At 41.9% G+C, this 17,947-nt stretch overlaps 1 protein-coding gene across 12 annotated transcripts in view; it reads right to left on the bottom strand.

Moving 5' to 3' along the window:
• NFYC (nuclear transcription factor Y subunit gamma) overlaps positions 1 to 17,947 on the bottom strand; it is a 94,959-nt gene that overhangs the window by 45,449 nt on the left and 31,563 nt on the right. For 6 of the 12 annotated variants that reach the window (XM_069068069.1, XM_069068070.1, XM_069068071.1 and 3 more), the window contains exons 3-4: positions 17,830 to 17,896; positions 15,936 to 15,996 (exon numbers count right to left, since the gene is read on the bottom strand). The exons of 4 other annotated variants lie outside the window; for them this stretch is intronic. The gene's annotated coding sequence lies outside the window, so the exon portion shown is untranslated. The remainder of the gene's footprint in view (positions 1 to 15,935; positions 15,997 to 17,829; positions 17,897 to 17,947) is intronic. 2 more of the 12 variants (XM_069068076.1, XM_069068074.1) reach the window with 2 other exon arrangements.

The following is a 17,947-nucleotide window of genomic DNA, read 5'->3' as shown; positions in this document are numbered from 1 at the left end:
TCCACGTCAGAGCACCAAGCCTAAGATGAATCCAAAATTCTCAGAACCACAGTAACTGTTCAAGTAAGGAAGACAGACTGCTCCTTACTGAGAAGCACTATGGAAATCTAAGCAATGTGTAAGCTGGCCATGTGGGTTTGACTTTCCTGACCTCTGAGTTTTATAACTGTTCCACCCTGAGCTCCAGAGTTAAGAGATCATATACTCTAATACTCTCATTGCAAAAATGAGGAGCCCAAGATCCAGAAAAGAATGGATTTGCCTAAGGTCACCCAGCTTCACAGATGCAGAACCTGCCTGAGTATTCTGACTGTAAACCCAGGGCCTCCCTCTGGTTTAACCTCAAAGCGGTCAGGCCCTCCTGGACTCCTGCAAAGGTCCAGTCTCACTCTGAGCTCATTTCTACTCTCTTCACCAAATGATATCTTGGTTCTGTCATCCTGTGATGGTACAAAGATTCTTTTTCTCCTTCCTTTTTCGGAAGATGACTCTTCAATGATCTTTATTTGTTTCAATTCCTTTGCAAGGAAAGACCACAAATATATTATATGTTCAATCAAAAGCACAGATTTCTGGAATCTCAGTTCAAATCCCAGCTCTGCCACTTAGCTATATGTTGACCTTGGCCCAGACACTAAGGGCCTTAGTTTCCTCATATGTAAAATAAGGACTTAGGGAACTAGATGATCAATAAGGTCCCTTTCCAACTCTAAGTACTATGATCCTATAATCTTCTGAACTCTCAAATACTAGGATCCCATGATCTAGTCCCTCTCTTGGAGATGCACAAATCTTTACTAAGCATCTCCATATTAAAAAGAACAAAAAAATAGCTTTTTGTTGGAAAAGTGCTCCAACAAGAAAGATTAGCATGCCATAGGATACTGCTGCCTGGGATACTAGAGCCTGTGCCAAAGGCTTATATAATAGAGTAGACTAATCATCAGGAAAGAGAGGAACAGAAAAGAAGGGGGATGGGTAGAGAACAGATGGGAGGGACAGAAAAGTTAAGGTGCCACAGCTAACTTCTATGATGCTACCATCTTAGATACTATTTTCCACACTCTATATGGAAAACAAAAGGCCCAAGCTATGCCACTACAAGTACCATTTTTTTTGTACCTATGCCCATGGAAATCCTTCTTGTCCTTCAGTGCTCAGTTCTAATGTTATCTGCTCCATGAGGCAGCCACTGCTATCTCCTGCTAGGACATATCTTTCCTTTTCCTTTTTTTCTCAGATCTCACAGGTCACTTTTGTGCTTCTCATATCCTACTCTATAGCAGCTGTTCGCATGCCTTATCCCCCTACCACGAGGGCAGGAATGATGGTGTTAGGGCCAGACTTGAACAAACAATGGACTTGGTGAAGACCTCTGTTCACATCCTCACTCTGTCAATTACTAGCTATGTGTCCTTGGGTTGGGCAGCATGATAAGGTGGACAGGGCACCTGACTGGAGTCAGAGGACCTGGCTTTTAACCGTGAGCAAGTCTGTTCCTATGTATGGGCCTTCATTTTCTTCACCCAAAAGGGGAAGGAGTTGGACTGGGTGACCTGCAAGGTCACTTTCCAGGCCTTAGGCTCTATTGTCCCTGAGCCAGTAAAACAAGACCCTTCTACAGTCCACTTCACAGGGCTGCTGGGAAAAAAAAATTTTTTTGTCAACCCTAACATGCTTTATATATGGGTGGGTTATTATTGATAATAAAAGAGATAATAATGTATGTGAAAGTGTGTGTCAATGTAAAGCATTACAAAAATGAAAATTATTACCTTTATAATAATAGCAGCACCCCCTGTGACTGTCTGTAGCACTCTGAAAAGCATCTGACTCACAGTGACCCTGTGAGGCAGGGGAGGGAACTATGATAATCTCCTTCTCACAGTTAGGCAAAGTGAAGCTTCTCCAAGGTCATACCGTAACCAAATGTCAGAGATGGCATTGGAGCAACAAGTGCAGGAGACATCTGCTGCATCAAACTCTCTCTCTCTCCCCTAACTCTGCCCCAGTGAGATTACATCCATCTGGCATGTCTACCAAGACAATGAGGATTTTGGTCAGATCATTATGATAAATGGGTTTGGTAAAGGAACTATTAATTGATTGCCCTAGGCTAACTTTTCCAAAATAAAACCAAGGTTGGATTTGGTATTTTCAGCCTCTTTGCAGATATTAAATTCTAAGTATAGATTCAAATCTGATTTCCAGAACTTACCAAACATCCCCTGGTCTTTCCTAGGAGCTTTATTCACATAGAACAAAGGGGACTGTGGTACTCTAGTAGGGAAAGTTGATTCCTGTGCACTCTATGACACAAGGATTGAATGCCTAGGGAAAAGCAGAGTGTCATGATAAAAAAAGGGTGGGGGGGAGAGGGGCAGGAGAACAAGGAGATAAACACAGTAGCCCAGTGAGCTTTTAATTAAACATTGTTAAGATTTCTGCTGAACCAAGCAAGAGAATGCTAGGCTTATCGCCAGAAACTTTATTACTTTCAAACCATTATATGGCAGAGAACGACCTCCCCACACTTTCTGAGAACCTATTAGACAGTCTGTGTAACTTAGCTCTATTGGAGACCAGCCCCTCAGTCACTGATCAATGCCACTTGTTCTATGTGAGAGTAAGTACACCCAGCTCCAACCCCAGGGGCTAAGCTGGGAACCTGCTTTTCAAACTGCCTTTTGGGAAACCATTCCTAAAGTCTGAAAACTGCTTCCCCAAAGACCAAGAGCCTGTTCTGTTTAGCACTGGCTTACAAAGGCATATAAAATTTCACACTGGCAACAGATTTACCTTCACAAGAAAAAAAAAGATGCCTAAGCACCAAACGTATTCCACTTACTATCCTCAACACCACCATCTTTGGGCTCTAAGCCAAACCATACCGTTGTGATCAGGCTGGTAAAAATAAATATACCGCAACTAGTAGAACTAATGAAACCAGAGTAGGCCAACTGGGAAGGAGGGAGGAGAAAAGGCTTGTAGAAGACCCACATTCTTTGAAAGGGTATAATCACCATGCCAAGTACTATCAGTTTAAGTGCAAACATACAGACCAACAAGATACTGCCAAAAACTGGACAAGAAGGGAATACTCTAGACTCTGAGACATGGCTCTGGAAACTTTCTGGGGAACCAGAGGGCAAAGTGACGCTCTGTATGCACAGAGGGTCCATTTAAACCATGCACACAGGTAGTGCTACCACTTTTGGAGAGGCCAGGCCCCTGTTCTAACGGGAATAAGAGGCCAGAAAGACGAGTTGCTCTCCATTCCTCCTGCAAGTCTTTTCACACTTAGGAGGCCTGGGAAGGCAGAGAAGCATAGAATGCTTTTGTATAGTAAAGAAGGATCTGAATTTCCCCCACCCCCAGCCGCTGAGAAGAGGCAACTCAAAGAAAAGGAAGAAGAGGTAGAGAAGCCTAAATGAAGAACTTATTTAAGAACCTTGCTTAAAGGTGCTTGCCTGCTCTGAAGTAAGGGACAACTAAACCTCACTTTGCATCTTCTATATAGAAGCAGTGTCCTTAAGCTAGACAAGCAGTGATCTTAAGCTAGAAAGTACCTCATAGAGTCACTGGGCCCACCAGTCTGGCATTTAAAACTGTGGCAGTGTGACTCGGCTCCAGAAGGCCGGAATTAGTCACATCACTAGACATACCTTCTCTTCCTCCTTCCTATCTTTCCCTTCTCATGCTCCCCCCTCCCATTTCTTTCTTCTATTACTACCTTAGTCAGTGAAGAGAGAAGGTGCAATGTGGTGGAAAGACCACTGGATTTGGATTCAAAACACCTGGGTCACCTGAAAACTCTCCCAAATTTGGTCCCAATCTACCTTTCCAGATTTATTTTCTATTATTTCCCTTCAGGCACAAAAGGTTACAGCCAAACTAGATTAGTTTCTGTTCTCTGACTTTGCATCGCATTTCCCATTTGTCTCTTATACCTGCAATGCACATCTTTTGTCCCTTGCCACCCCTCACTCTCCTGATCAGTGATTCGTACCTCTCTCCTACCTCAATTTACCTTGACCAGGAATGGAGAACCTGTGGCCTCAAGGCCACATGTGGCCCTCTAGGTCCTCAAGTGTGGCCCTCTGACTGAAACCAGAGGCTGCAGTTTCCCACTCCTGACCCTGACTTACTTACGTGTTTATGTACAGGTTGCCCCCAAAAGTCTCAGTGCTACTCTAAAGTTTAATAGCTTGGAATTGCACTGGGACTTTTGGGACCTCCTGCACTGTTATTCCCCTTACAAAGATGGGCTCCATGAGGGCTGCAACTATTTCATTCTTGGGTCTGCAGTGCCTTGTACAGTGCTCTTCATGACAAGCGGTAAATGCTTGCTCTACTCTTTCCTAGCTCTATGATGTTGAGCAAGTCACCTAACCTTTGTGGGCCTTGGTTCCTCATCTGTACAATAAGGGATTGCACTTCATTTTCTCTAACATTCTTGGGAACCATGAACTTCTCTGCCTTAATGTTCTTAAATGTACAGTGAAGAGAATACTGACACTACCTAACTCACAGGGTTGTTCTGAAGTAAGTTCTTTGCAGATATCCAAGTCCTACAGACATGAGTGCCAGTGGTATATGTCTTGCTAGAGGGCCTGTAGGACTAAGGGTCAGAAGCCCTGGACTCTCAAGTATCCTAGGGTCTTTTTCCCACTAGACTCCAACCTTGTGGGCAGCCTTTGGCTACTGCATATGGCTACAGCCACTGCACTTCTTTGATACCAAGTCTCTATAGTCTTACGCTGGGGAGGGGCGGGCTGCTCTACCCGGGTCACAGGACTATTATAAAGGCAAAGATGGTGCTCGTGAATACAGCACTATTACAGATAAAAGGTTCTCAAAGATAGGAAACCCTGTCCTGACTCTAAACCCTAGATAATAGATAATCTAAACCTAGATGACAGGCAGGGAAGTTTGCCCATTCTCAAAGATCATGTGCTGGCATTCCGATTTCATGGAGGATTAGTAAAATTAACAGAGTGAGATTAAGCTATGCTTCAACATTTCAAAACAGTATGGGACGAATCCTCACCACTGTGTAGCACAACTCCTCTTCACTTAGTAAGGTAGACAATAAGCATTTGTGTTTCCAATAGGCTAGGTCCTGGGTTAAGCTCTGGGGAAGATATCAAGAAAGGCAATAACAGGGTCCCTGCTCTTAAGGACCTCAGAGTTTCATGGGGGAAGACAGAGGTTTTTTATTTTAATTTTCATATGCAAGTCATCATTGGTAACATACCGCTGCCTGCTGTCACCCACTAATACTCACCAGGTCTCCTACAACTGTGATTCTTTTGAGACAATGGATTCTATAATAAAAATAGCTCATATTTACATCATACTTGTTTGCAAGTCTTTTCTATACATTATATAAGCAGGCTCAAAGAAAAAGTACTTCATAGCCTGATAACAATGGTAGAATGATGGAATTTTGGTGTGAAAAAGATATGGTTTTGACAGGAAGTAATTTCCGATTACTAAAAAATCTTATTATTTCTCCAAAGGAAATAGGGAACATCCTTTAGCATGAGACACAGAGCTGAGGAACAGGATAAATGGATAGGAAGGGATTTTCTTTGAAGTCATCCTACACTGGTCCCCTACAAGGAGCCTCATAGGTGATCCAACCAGCTTCTCTCCATCTCAGATGTCAATTGATTAGTCAACAAATAACAACAATAACAACTAATGAAAATAAGGGGAGTGGAGGTGGGGAGAGGACTGCATCCCAGGGCTAGAAGAATGAAAATATGGTATTAGAATATGAATTGGTTTCCCTTGATTTATAAACAGAAAATTATTTCTGCATTACTTTAATCTGTTATGCCTAGAACCAACAAAGGAATTTAAAATAAGTAGTATAGGAAACACTAAGCAGAAATCACTAGGAAATGGGATTCTACAGTGACCATCAGGAACTAATCAGTTGTTATCTCAAGATCACCAGACACATAATTCTTGAAATATGTATGTGAAGGCAGCTGTGAGTATAATGGAAAGAACTGGATGTGGAGCCAGGAGACCTGTTCAAATCCCTGGTTCTGTCACTTATTCACTTAACTAGATGACCTTTAAGGTCCCCTTCAGCCTCAGTTTCCTTATGCTTCAAATGGGTAATAATAATCCCAGACCCATATCCCAAGGATAGCTGAGAATCAAATGAGCTACTTTGTGCAGAAATGCAGGCATTATTACTCCCTCTAACACCTGGCCATTCAGTGACATTAGGAACTGTGGATTCTTTGCTATGTGGGAGGAGGTGGAGGGAGGCAGAGTCCAGAGATAGCAGCCTCAAGGGAGATGACAAAAAGGAATTCCATTTTGGGGCTTACTCAGAGGTTCAAAGGCCTCCAAGCTGCTCAGACAGTGAGGACAGTACCAATCTGAAAGCATTTTCCTGATTATTCATTTGCAATCTGTGACCAAAATTTCTTGAGCTAAGTGTCAACTCTTAAGAGACCTGCTTCAGTTGTAATCTGACAGCAAAAAGTAAAACATGTTAGCTGACTCACATGCTTAATTGTACACAGACTCTCTGAACAGGGGCTCTCAAATACTTGGGGATGTTTTTCCTACCAAGTACCTACTTCCTCACCCATCTACCTGTTCTCCTTTCCATTTTCCTACCTAAATTATTCTCATTTTCTGTTACTACTGTCCTGCTTCCATTCATCCCCTGTTCCCTGCTCTGTCAATCTCTCAGTGCTTTTGACCACATCTGGACTGATCTTCCATGACACTTCTGCCAGCTGAAATTCCTCCCTTCTTATGTCAAGATGAGCAAAGACATAATTCCTATCTTCATGAAACTAAACAGCACAAACACAAATAATTAGAATACATGACACTCCATTCTCAGAGCCACAGAAATACTACCAAAGTCTTCTACAAGGTTCCCCACCAGCCCTATCCATCACAAAGCTGTCCATATGTCTTCCACATCAAGGACCTATACAGTTCAGTAGTAATCTTCTTGAGTTTCTATGGCTAAAAAAAAAGTCTCCTTTAGTGATCCAACTTCTGAGGGGGGTTCTTAAATGACACTCACAATCAGACACAAACTTCTGAGGTTGGTGAGACCTGGACCGAGCCTCTATTCCACCAGCAGATTCTTCTAAAACCCGGGGCCACCTCCTCACCACAATGAGGGTGTCCAGGAGGCACTGAACATACTACATGCCCAATGAATGCCTGTTGAATTGAACTGAGTTTTTTAATTTTACATTTCCTGAGTACTTGCAGACTACTACTCTGGTTGCAAATTTATTAAATCATCTGCTTTCTCCTCCATCCAAGGTCCAAGGACTACCACCAGTCTTCCCCTGGTGTTTGTAGGATGTTCCTTAAGAACAGTTAGCTCCCTGACATCCCTAGGTCACATTCTGAAGCACATGTGTTTAAAATTTGTAGAGGGAGAAAGACCTTTAAGTTATAACTGTTTCATTTCTTTCTCTTTATTCTCCCCCGCTTCCCCCCACAACATGGCTAATGTGGAAATAAGTCTTGCATGACTTCGTAAATATAAGTTATTTCTTGCCTTCTCAATGGAGAGGAGGGGGATCAAGGGAGGGAATTTGGAACTGAAAATAAAAACAAAAAAAGAAAGAAAATGTAACTTCTTAGGTGTGCAGTAACATAAAAGTACTCATCATTCCTTTACAAGCTGCCACTGCCTAACTCTTCACTCCCCACTCCCATCCTCCACCTTACAGAACAAAATCACCAATAAAGCCTGATTTGATAGGGGGGGCCATTTTAAAATGGCAGATTCTGTCAGTTGGGTAACCTACCTCAAAGTGTTGTGGTATTAAAACTTTGCTTTGCTAAAGGAAGGGCTGATTTAAAAAACATGGACAGAGTAAGTAGGAAGAAAATATGAGTCTGAACTCTGCTAATTCACTAACAACCTGAAATTCCCACCAAATTCTATCTTTGTTTCTAATAAAAACTTTTATTGTAAGAGAATGGACAAGTCAAATCCTTCCAAAGTATATTCTAACTCATAGAATCTTTAAATTCCTTAAAAGCTCAGCTTTAAATGTCATCTTTCCTGATCCTCCCCTACTCCTCAAATCATATTTAAATGCTGTATCCTTTAAAAGAATACAAGCACCTTAGGGACTGTTTCTTTTTTCTCCCTTTATCTCCACCACCTAGTATAGTGCCTTGCACACAGCAGGAGCATAAGCAATGCCTGAACTAAACGGACCACTCCAACAAAGCTTATTACATCCAGATGCCAGGCAGTAATAATGTCAAATGACTCCATACTCTGGGAGTCAGAGTCCTCATTTACATAATGAAGGAGTTGAACAAGACAATCTCTAAGGTCCCTTCCAGTTGTAACATTTTGGCATCTGTACATTTTCTAAAGCATCTTTCTACCTGCTATCACATTTAATCCTCACAACTGACCCAAGAGAGTGTAAAGCAGGATTATCTCATTTTCCAAACAAGGAAACAAATCCTTGGGAAGTGATATTTTCAATTTACTGTGTCCACCATGTGCAGGGGAGTGTAGTAGGGGCCAGGGATAAGACTAAAACCAAAGCCAGTCTTGCTTTTGAGAAGTTTACATTCTACTTGTTCCAAATCAGAAGTCCATGGCAGAAATCAGGCAAGAACAGTCTCCTAATCAGGTAGGTATTCTTCCCCTGGGGCATCAGGAGGCAAAGTGGATAGAGCACAGGCCCTGGAGTCAGGAAGACTCTTCCTGAATTCAAATCTGGTCCCAGGACACTTAGCTGTGTGACCCCGGACAAGTCACTCAACCCTGTTTGCCTCATTTTCCTCATCTATCAAATGAGCTGGAGAAGGAAATGGCAAACCATTTCAGTATTTTTGCCAAAAAAACCCCAAATGGGGTCAGCATAAGAGTGAGACAAGACTGAACATTCTTCCTCCATACCTGTGCTACTTCCTACTAAAAGGCCAATCCATTCTCAGATGAATGCAACCTAAAAATAAGAGCTTGCAAGTTCTTGCTCAGCCTGGAACACAAATCAAAGCAGCCTTTGAACTTCAGCTCTGTAAAAGGAAGGATTTGGACGATATGATCACTAAGGTCCAATTTAACTTTTTCAAGTACCATGCGTGAGAGTTGGATTTTCCTGATTACCTAGTTGGTAAAATTCCTTAAGATACCTTGAGTTTTCTGATCGTGTTTCTTAGAGATTTAAAATGGGCATAACCTGGAGTAAAAAAGCTGACATTTCTCCAAATTGCTGCAGGAAGTACAGTGCTGGGGAAAGAATACTGGACTCAAGATTCCAAAGACAGAGAAGCCCTCTGACTGCGTCATGGGACTGGGCGATGGCTAGCTATGTGATATTAGGACAATCAAGGCGCTTCTCTGGGCCTCACAGATCAAGGGAGGAGGCTGGACGATCACTAAGGTGGTTTGTAATCTGTGACCCCTACTGTCTATATCTCAGCACACAGACTGGAGGATATGATGTTAATTAATGCAAACTGAAGCTGCCAGTAACAGAGATGGAAAGGCCTAGCACTATCATATTCACTCCCTGGAGGGCCTGGAAAGGAGAAGCAACACTTATCCTTTCACAGAAGGCTCCAAAGAAAGCCCTTAGCCCAGTCTAGCTCCCTTGTCAAAAGATGTTTCCGTAGCTGCAAACTAGGGAAGGATCATCTGGCCAAACTGCTCACAATGAATTGAAATCACAGCCACTGGCATACTGTAGTGGTGGTGACACTGCTATGAGGTGGTATGGAAAGTGTACAGGACTTTAGTAGGGTCAGGAGGTCAACATGTGAATCCTTACTCTGACACTGACCAATTGTATTCCCTTGGAAAATCACTTCACCGTGCCAAGCCTCAGTTTCATTATCTGCAAAAAAGGGATAATAACAGGTTCTCACAGGTTGTTGTGAGAAAACCTTAATAGTACTATAGGAATCTCTTTTCTAAAACACAGTGCTAACCAGGCTGCTCATCTCCTCAAGAAGCTTCAGAAGTTCCCGACTTGTTCACTAGACATTTAAAGCCCTTCATGGTCTGGCTCCAACCTATCTTTCCAGTAACCCATCTCCACAAAATCTACATTTTAGACACAATGTCCTAGCAGAGGTTCCCTGTACACATTTCCTATCTTTGTACAGGCTAATCACCCCACCCCAGTTGTTAGTGTTCTCCATCTGCCCCAAAACATTACTTCATCTACACTTTGTCTAGGTTTTGTACTGACTTATCTAAGTCCATGTTTTCTCTTCTCCCTGGCCCTAAGAGAATGTGAGCTTCTTTAGGGCAGGGACTATTTTTGTCTAAACCCTCAGTGCCTAACGAAGTGTCTGCAACACAGGACAGTACTTAAATGCTCACTGAAGGAATGTGTATAAAATAGCTATTATTATTGTCTTAAACCCATGAACCAAAATACAAGATCAATAGAAGGATGCTTGGTAGAAGTAAGTCAAGTACAACACATTACCAAAATTGACTTGTGTGTGAAATGGAGCATAAAAGGCATCATGCCAGTTACTCACAAAATACTGAAAGGACCAGTAGAGCAAAACCTTTGGAAGGTCAATGGAGAGATAGAGAGAAGTCACAGAGAGACGGTAAGAAACCACAGGGGTAAGAGTAACCACACCAATGAAATTCAGAATCAACTTACACAAGCTAGATGACTTGTTTCCAAGATGTAGCCACTACATCAGTCAGACAGCCTACCTCATCAGAAGGCAGTAAGGCAGTTGAAGAAAATACAGGCTTTGGTAATATGGCTAGGAAATTGTATTTGCAATGGAAGAGCTGCAGCAAAGCCCAATGTTATATATGGCTAGTTAACAACCCATGAGGCCAAAAGTGGGGAGGTACCTTATGCAGAATAAGGAGAACACCTTCAACTACCAGGACCTGTAACTGAGGAACCTTAAAGGTCATCTAGTCCAACACAGTCATTTTAAAGATAAGGAAATGGGAACCAAGAAAGAAGGAAAGAAATCTATTAAGCACCTACTTACTGTGTGTCAGTCCCTGTATTGAACACTTTACAAATATTATCTCATTTGAGTCTCACAATAACCCTGAAAAGTAGGGGCTGTTATTAATCCCACTTTACAGTTGAGGAAATTGAGGTGGACAGAAGTGCAGTGCCTTGCCCATTGTTCACACAGCAAGTGAGAGTCTGAGACCACATTTGAACTCAGGTCTGGTAGCCTAAACACTATAGAGGGAAAAGACTTTCCCAAGGTCACAAACTAAGTATATGGGACAAGAAGAACTACAACCCAGGTCCCTTAGCTCCCAGGTTAGCATTCTGTGTAACACACTGCACTGATCTGAGTGATTCTGGGCAAATCCCTTTTCCTCTGAGCCTTGGTTTCCCCAAGTTCAAGATGAAGCATGTGGACTAGATTAGATGATCCCCAATGTGCCTTCCTTTTCTACCTGACTTTTTTGAGGGAAGAAAGGAATCCATTTCTAAGGCAGGACTCTGACAAAGCTAGGGATGGTACCTCTCATGTTGGTTAACCAACCTTTTCTCAGTGTTCATTAGTGTGTGTGCATGTCACATGAGCTAATGAGGAAAAAATGGTGATGCAGACTTGGTCAATGCAATCGGATAACCTGGCTTGAAGTTGACCATCACAGTCCCTATCATCAGCCTGATGTTGTCCTTATTTTAGATTTAATGTTGAGGATAATTATGAAATGCTTAGCCTAGAAATTAATATTATGAGCACTATGTTCTACTCGGAATCTAAATATAGCCTTTCATATTGAAAGCCCTGCTAAATCCCCTGGATGAAACCAACCCATCCAGCTTCCAGTAATTTACTATCTGTGTGTACCTGCCACTCTTTAGTGTTCTCCTGTTCATGATGCTGTAAATTACTTGCTGAGGATTTGTGGTAAAATTACTGCCTGTGGTCTGTTTTAGGTGCTTTTATGTGAGATGCTATTGTTTGGGGCTTTGCAAGGCTAACCTGGGTAGTGCCAGCCCCAACTCAGCTCAGCAGGAATTCAAAGCAAGCAAGTCCAACAGCCTAGGCCTTTGTAAGTAAGAGACATGTATCGAGAGACTTCTCTAACTGTAAATTCAGGGAAATACTGTCTAACATCTCCATAGGAATGAAACTTGGAAGGCTCTGGTTGCAAAGGAGCACCACAAGACTAGGATACAACTAACTAAAAGCCCAAGACTCAGAACCACATTTCTCTGCATTCAGCCCTCAATCCTATACACATAAATGACCAAATTTAGTAGTACCTCAAAATTCAGAAATATGTAACACAACCCCAGTTATCAGTGAAAACTGGCTTCTTAATCTGAGTATTTCAGGACTGAGAATGGTTTCCTCAGAGAAAGTGTTACTGCTAAGAAAAAAAGGAATCCAATGGATCTGTAAAGGCCTTTCCTCCTCTGATAGTCTATTATGTCCTATGATTCCTTCTAGTCCTGACATTCTATAATTTCATTCTCTTTGCTGTGGTCATTTTAGTCTCCTTTCTTCCTCTGAATCAAGCAGTCCAAGATCCCAGGCTAAGTTACACTATTTTTAAAAATTCAGTATTTACCAAGCTGTTTTTCTTTTAGCTCTCCTTTACACTAGAGGGGGCCTCCCTCCACTCCTTTCCCTTCTGACCTCCCTTTACCGAAGGCACAGAGCCATAACAGCATTTACAGCAAACTCTTTTCCCTTAAAAAAAAAAAAAGTTCCACTGAGCACCACAGAAGTAGAACTGGGTTTTGAGGGAAGAAACATGAGAGACAGGCAGATAGATATAAGAGTAACACCAGTGGGAACTGACCTGATGAGTAAATTTTAAATTTTATCTAACTGGGAAACTATAGAATTTCTAAAGACTAGAGATCCTACTCGGTGGAAAGCTGAAATAATTGATTCCAAAACAAACTGAGTTTCTAGAACTATGAACATACCACTAAGTTCTCAACAACTACTATTGGATTCAGGCATTTACAATGATTATATAATCTACAGAGCTCAAAGGAGAATTAGAAACCATCTCGTGGCATCTCAGAAATCATCTACTCTAGTTCATACCTGAGTCCTTTCTGCAACTCCCTCATTTGGCCAATAAGGAAACTGAGTTTCAAAATGAAGGATTTGCACAGTCACATAACTACTAAATGCTAAAGTCAGGTCTGGACCTAGGTCTTCTAAATTCCACAATACGTCTCTTGGTCCCTCTGCCACACTGGCTCTCCAAACTAGTAATTCAATATTCCCTAAGAAAATATTTGATAGCCTTCCCAAGGCACAGAAACATTGATAATTGAAACTTTCAGACAAAACTCTAAAAAGCCAAAGAGCAGAATTTCAATCTTAGACCACATATACAGGTATGCTAAAGGACAAAATCAGGGCAGGATCATAGGCTCTAGATGGAGAAGGGGTGTCTGTCCCTCATCTTACACCTGAAGAAACTTGAGGCCCCTCTGAAACTTGCTCAAGGTCCCACAAGTCATAAGCAGTAAAGTCAGGATTGTGATTTAGGTTCTCTCAATTCCAAAACCAAGGTTCTTTCTGCTAGGGCAATTCAAGAGGGCTTCATCATAATTGGTTCGTGGCTCTCTCTTCCCCTAAATAAATCTCCATTTTTCTCATCAAAGGGAGAATTAAGGAACTGTAATGTGTATTATTGTCTCATCACATTAGGCTCTAAAGAATTTATTATTTTAAGGAGGGACTATGCAAACTAGTTTCCCTGACAACTATGTTATTCATGAAGCTTGACTCCCATACAGGTGCACTGAATACATATTTTCTACTTCCTTCTAATGTGGGGAGGATGTCCAGTCTCTGGGCTGTCTCAGCCAGGTGGCCACCATTAGTCTTCATGCTGATTCTCAGCTTTTAGGAAAAGAAATGACTAAGACCCAGGATATTCCCATCCTAATTGGGGAGCAAGGGGAGTTATGCTACTATAACAGGATTTTAACAACAATCATAATAGCTAGCACAATTATATTTATGTAGCACTTTTTATCCATTATCACATTAGATTCTCACAATAGCTCTGTGAGGTGGATAATTTAAGGATTTTCACCTCCGTGTTACAGAATTAGAAACTGAGGCAGGCCCTAAGTACCCAGTCCAAGCGGAAGAACCAGGTCTGAAGTTGAGGCCTCCTGATTCCAACACCACACAGTTCCCACACCTCATCTCTTTCTCACCATCTCCACCTAAAGCTGACATAGAACTTACCATAAAATATGACCGTAAGCAATTCTAGCATTACTGCCTCTATATTACAGAGGAGGAGACTGAGGCTAAGAAAGGGGATGCCATGCATCACCCAGTTAGTAAATGCTAGAAGCCAAAAACATCTCCCAAGTACAAGTTCAGTCCTTTCTCCACCACTCCAGGCTGTCCCCTAACGGGCAGGCTAACAACAACATGATAGACAGAACTTTAGGATTCTAATAAACAGATTCTTGTTCTTGGGACCTTTCAGCTGACTACACTCTCCATCTGTTCATGTGCCTTTCTGCGTATAAGAGGTTAGAAGGCAACACTGTTTGACTGTACTTAAAAAAAAAAAAAGTCAGGGTCAGGGTGAAGAATCAAAAACAGTCCAGATAAAGAAAGGAGGCTTAGATAGCCCTTGTCCTTCTCAGTATGTGGCCAGCTCATGAAGCCTTTAGAAACCATCCTCAGTTCCCTTATTTGTAAAATTAGGATCATATTTCTTATACTACCTCTACCTCACAGGCTGAAAGAAAAGCACTTGGCAGGGGCGGCTGGGTAGCACAGTGAGTAAAGCGCCAGTCCTAGAGTCAGGAGGACCTGAGTTCGGGTCTGGCCTCAGACACTTAACACACACAAAAAAAACCTAGCCGTGTAACCTTGGGCAAGTTATTTAACCCCAATTGCCCTCCAAAAAGGCAAAAACCAGAAAAGTACTTGGCAAATCTTTACATAACATAGATATATGTTATTAATATTATTATTTTTACTGTTCCAATAAAGAAGTTGATGGTACCAAATAAAACAAATCTAAATCATATCTGGGAGTCAAAACTCCCTGGCTGCCTGTCACTCATCAACCCTGCAAAAGTGAAGAAGTCATTTGCCTTTTTCAATTCTGCTTCTCATTTGCAAAATTAGAATAATAATACCTACAATACTATCTACCCCACAAGGTAGCTGCTGGGAGGATTAAATGGGAACATCAATAAAGCATTCTGTAAAACTTCAAGTAGGGTGGAGCATCACATTTGGAGTCTGATTCAAATCCTGGCTTGTACAAACTCGAACAGATTCCTTCCCCATGTGGGTGGGCCTCGGATGCCTCCTCTAAAGTGAGGGGGCTTGACTGGATGATCTCAGAGGTTCCTTTCAGTCCTAAATCCTAAATGCCACAGAAATGTTAGCTATCATCATTAGTTGTGGATGATATGCATAACAGCTGAAGGCAAACCTGCATAGTCAGTCAGTCAGTCAATCAATCATCATTTATTTAATGCCTACTATGTGCCAGGCCCTGTGCTAAGTGCTGGGGATACAAAGAGACAAAAGGCAGTCCCTGCTCTCAAGGAGCTCACAGTCTGATGGGTGAGACAACCATGCAAACAGCTCTGCAGGGACAAGATGAATGTGAAATATTCAACAGAGAGAGGAACTAGAACAAAGATGGATTGGGAAAGGCTTCCTGGAGAAGGAAGCCAAAGAACCCTGGAGGCCTAGATTGTCAGCCCAGCTCTAGATACCAACAACCAGCTAGCTTTCATGACCTTGGGCCAGTTACTTCCTCTCTGTAGGTCTCAAGTCTCTTCTTCTGTCAAGTGAAGAGCTCCATTAGATGTGGCTGATGGTCCCTTTGTAGGGCTGCCTAACTTGACAGGCGGGGCAGGGCAGTAGGAAGGAAGAGTGCTGGGTTTATACTCGTCAGCAGAGACCTGGCTTCCAGTCCTGGCTCTGACACTTACTTGTGTGACCTTGGGGAAGTCACTTAATCTCTCTGAGCCTCAGCGTCATCAGCTTCCCCATCTGTAAAACAGAGATGACATAAGACTTGCAGCGTGTATCTCATGGGTTTATTGTGAAGGAAGCACTCTATCAATATGAGGTTTGTAAAATGGCTTTTACTCCTGAATCTGTACCACATCACTACAGCAAACAATGAGGAAGCTCTTGTGTTGTGTTGTTGGAGTGCTTTAACTCACTCTCAGGATGGATGAGGGTAAAAAGCAATAGTATTCTCCCAACAGCAGGAACAAAGTCCAAATGCCAGAATGTTTCCAAAGAGAACTGGGCTCTTTCCTAGCTTGTTTTAGAAGACTCCGTTGACTGCTCTTTCCAAGCTAATCCATTCCATTTCATCCAAAGGGTTTTAATTCAAAGAGAGGCCCATGCAAGTCTCACCAAGACGCATGCAACCCAAGTTCTTTCCAGCCAAGGAAAGGAGGTATCTGAACTGACCAGGCTTTATAGGAAGTAACCTAATAGGACAGGAAGTGAAACACATTATAAACCACCCTCCTACCGCTGACCCCTGGGAAAAAAGAGCAAAAATTCTTTTAAAAAATATATCCACAGATTTTCACTATATTATCATGAAACATGGTTTTATGAGAAGAGGAATTTAAGAGAATACTCATATCCTAAAGAAAAACCAACTTTAAAAGGCTGATTTCCCCATTAACCAAAGAAATGATAGCTACTGTATCCTAAGCTCGGAACCTGGCTCATATCAGTTCGTAACTACAAGGAGTGAAATGAAGGTAAACAAAAAGGCCCAGAGTTTACATTTAAAATTGGTCTGAATATAGAAAACATGACTTCTACCTAAAAATAATACCTTCAACCACTGAAACATAAGAGGGTCACAAGGAGATCTGTCATTACAAACTTTAGCAAAATAATATATCCCATTTCTACAGTGCTCATAGGTTTGTAAAGTGCTTTCTTCACAATCACCCTGTGAAAAATCCCTACCTTACAGATGAGGAAACCAAGGTTTATAATACACCTAACTAAGCTCAAACAACATCGAACCCCATCCCTTCTATTCACAAGATCATTAGATTTAGAGTTGAAAGGTCCTTAGAGAGTAGAATGTCGGTAGAATCCTCTCTTTTGAAAAAAGAAAAGACTGAGGCCCAGAAAGGAGAAGAAACTTTCCCAAGGTGGCCTAAGTAGTAACTAAGTGACAAAGCCAATGAGGGACAAACTTAGGGAGATTGAGCTCTTCCTCCAAGCTCTTTCTACTACACTACACTGACCCCACTTTTTATCAAGGACAGATCAGTATGGAACTGAGTCCTGGTTCAAGGGGAAACTGCTTACATAGTATGTAGTCTTTGCAAACACAAATTAAAAGGATGAGGAAACATCTGTATAAACAGGAGTGAAAAATATATTGCCTCCACTCTCTTCCCAGTGGTGAAGTGTAGGAATTGGTTTAAAAAAAATCTAGAGAGAGATCCCAATTCTAATAATTTTAAGAATTCAAATACAACCAGATTTTTCCTTACTTCCTTGGGAGAGATGCCTGGATCTAGTCACACCTACCATAATTAAGTTTTTTAACTTCCAATAACTAGGATCTGCCTGGCACAGCCAGAGACAGAATCAAACAACAAATTCCTCTATCAAGCCAGAGAAGTTTCAACTACTTTGGAGGCCCCCTCTCTCCTGCAAGCTCTGGCTCCCTGTGAGGTTACCTAAGTGTCTCTGGAAAGACGACTGCCAAGAATGTTGAAAGGAGCCCTCTTTCAAAAGATTTATATCAAATATAATGGGAAGGATTTCCAGTGATCACGAGGCCCGGATCCTAACTATTTCCCCCAGAAGACTTATTGAATGCCTTTTGGTGCTTACCCAAAGTTTTGAGCCTCCGTAGGCTGCTTTGTCTAGGCCTCTCCGATGTCCCCTCTTTCACCTTCGCCTTCTGTAATGGGAATGCAAATTTGGAAGATCTTCCCTGCCCCTAGGCTAA

Source organism: Petaurus breviceps, unplaced genomic scaffold, assembly GCF_028583685.1.
Source record: "Petaurus breviceps papuanus isolate PSGF00001 unplaced genomic scaffold, PetGlider_PUasm1.0 90760, whole genome shotgun sequence".
Classification (NCBI taxonomy): Eukaryota; Metazoa; Chordata; class Mammalia; order Diprotodontia; family Petauridae; genus Petaurus; species Petaurus breviceps.
This window is presented reverse-complemented; position numbering and strand designations above follow the sequence as displayed.